Raw genomic sequence first — 2,468 nt, 5'->3', positions numbered from 1 at the left:
TGGAGAACAGCAAAGCAAATAAGGGCATTACCGTCATTTTACTGTTCACAAATAGTGAAAAACGGTGCTAGAGGAACCCAGTTTTAGTATATGTATAATGTGTTGCATCATCGCCAACATCCAGCGTGGTCTCATCTCTAACACCAAATTTTGATTATATAAGTAAACGATGAAATTGATATGTAATTTTAATCTCATTCTTGTTTACTTAAATTATGACATGTAATGGAATTAGAGATATTTACATTGTTGGATAGTGACCAAATTAGTGGCCAACTTGGCATCCACTTTTGGCTAATGAACAAAACAAAAGGATGAAGGACAAAATGATGAGGGAACATCATGATGAGGAGGCATCATGATTATGTTTCCTTGTTTTGTATCTTTTTCAAAGCCATAATTATTGGTTTTCTTCGGATGAAGAGAAAAATAAGAGAGGAAGAGCTCATTTTCAATTGAGGTTGCAAAGAGAAGTGAGAGCTGCCGAGAGCAGGGAGAGTTGCAGAGAGCCCAAAAGGAAGAAGAAGTTGCTGCTTCATTTGGTTAGTAATCATCCACCAAAGTAGTTGTTGTTGTAATAGCTTTGGTGCTATATGTATAGAGAATAAATTATTCATTATATTTCTTTCTCTATTTGTTTCTTTGGTATGTGTGAGCTATTGGTTGTATTGGGGTTTTGGGTTATGAGTTTGTCAACACTTTGTAAACTCTCATTTGGTTGATAGTGGATTATTGGGTGAGCTCCTACTTCTCCAAGGATGTACTCCAGTTACACTGACTGTTGAGGAACCTCGTTAAAATCTTGGTGTTCTTTATATTTTGTTCTTGCATTCCATTTGATATATTTCCTGTGGGTTAGCTTGAGTTGGTTCTAATGGGTTTGGTGCTATCCAAGCATAACAATTGGTATCAGAGCACTGGTTGCTCTTGGGTACTATCTAGTTTCCAAAGATGTCAGACGGGCAAGATGAGAATCCTTTTGGAAGCAGCTCCGGGTTTGCAAGAACTACGATGCAAAATGCAAAGTTCGAAGTGGAAAAGTTTGATGGCACAAACAACTTCGGGATGTGGCAATGTGAGGTCAAAGATGTGTTGGCTCAACAAGATCTACTTGCCGCTTTGGGAGAGAAGCCGGAAGCTATGTCGAAGCCGGAATGGGAGAAATTAAATTTGTGGGCTTGCTCTTCAATTCGGTTATGCCTTGCAAAAACTCAGAAGTATTTTGTGATGCGGGAGACAGTAACAAGTGTGTTGTGGCAAAAATTGGAAGACAAGTATATGACGAAGAGTGCAGAGAACCGGCTACACTTGAAGAAAAAACTCTACCGCTTCCAATACAAAGAAGGTACAAAAATGATTAGACACCTTGATACTTTTAATAAGTTGATTGCCGACTTGTTAAATTTAGATGAGGATATTAAGGATGAAGATAAGGCCTTAATATTGTTGAATTCCTTGCCGGACTCTTATGAGCATTTTGTTACCACTATTATGCATGGTAAAGAAACTGTGAAATTTGAAAATGTGTCAAATGCCTTGATGAATTATGAAATGAGGCATAGAGATAAAAATCATGGTAGTACCTTTTAAGCTTTATTTGTTAGAGGTAGATCATCGGAGAGGAGATCATTTGGAAATGGATCAATGTGCCTTTTGTCGTAATAAGGGCCATTGGAAGAAAGATTGTCCTAGATTGAAGACCAAAGGCAAAGAAAGTTCTAAAGCTAATGTTGCTGAGGTTGAAACAGATTTTTCTGATTTTGCTTTAACCACTTCCTCATCATTTGATTGTGCTACTAAGTGGGTGTTGGATACGGGTTGTACTCATTATATAACTCCTCACAATGATTGGTTTTCAAGCTTGAAAGAGTTTGATGGTGGCGTTGTGTTCATGGGAGATGACAATCCTTGCACAACAAAAGGGATTGGTACAGCTCGTTTGAAGTTGCATGATGACATAGTTAAAAAGTTGACAGGTGTTCAATATGTACCGAATTTGAAGAAAAATCTTATTTCTTTGGGTACTTTGGAATCCAAGGGCTTCAGGTTTCATTCAGATGGACATACATTGAAAGTTACTTATGGTGCACTTGTTGTGATGAAAGCTCCTCGATATGGCCATTTGTATTTATTGCAATGAAGCACTGTGACAAGTGAAGCATCTGTAGTCTCAGAAAATATGGGCACATCCGATTCTGATACTACTAGACTGTGGCATATGAGATTAGGCCATGCCGGTGAGAAAACTCTACATGGGCTTGTGAAACAAGGTCTTCTAAAAGGTGTCACGACTTGTAAGCTTGATTTCTGTGAGCATTGTGTCTTGGGAAAACAAATTAGAGTGAAGTTTGGTACTGCAGTACATCAGACGAAGGGCATTCTTGATTATGGTCATTCAGATGTTTGGGGTCCTACAAAGACTCCCTCTTTAAGTGGTAAACATTGGTTCGTGACATTTGTTGATGATT

This window comes from Malus sylvestris, chromosome 8 (assembly GCF_916048215.2).
Source record: "Malus sylvestris chromosome 8, drMalSylv7.2, whole genome shotgun sequence".
Classification (NCBI taxonomy): domain Eukaryota; kingdom Viridiplantae; phylum Streptophyta; class Magnoliopsida; order Rosales; family Rosaceae; genus Malus; species Malus sylvestris.
Note: the sequence above shows the minus strand (reverse complement) of the source record.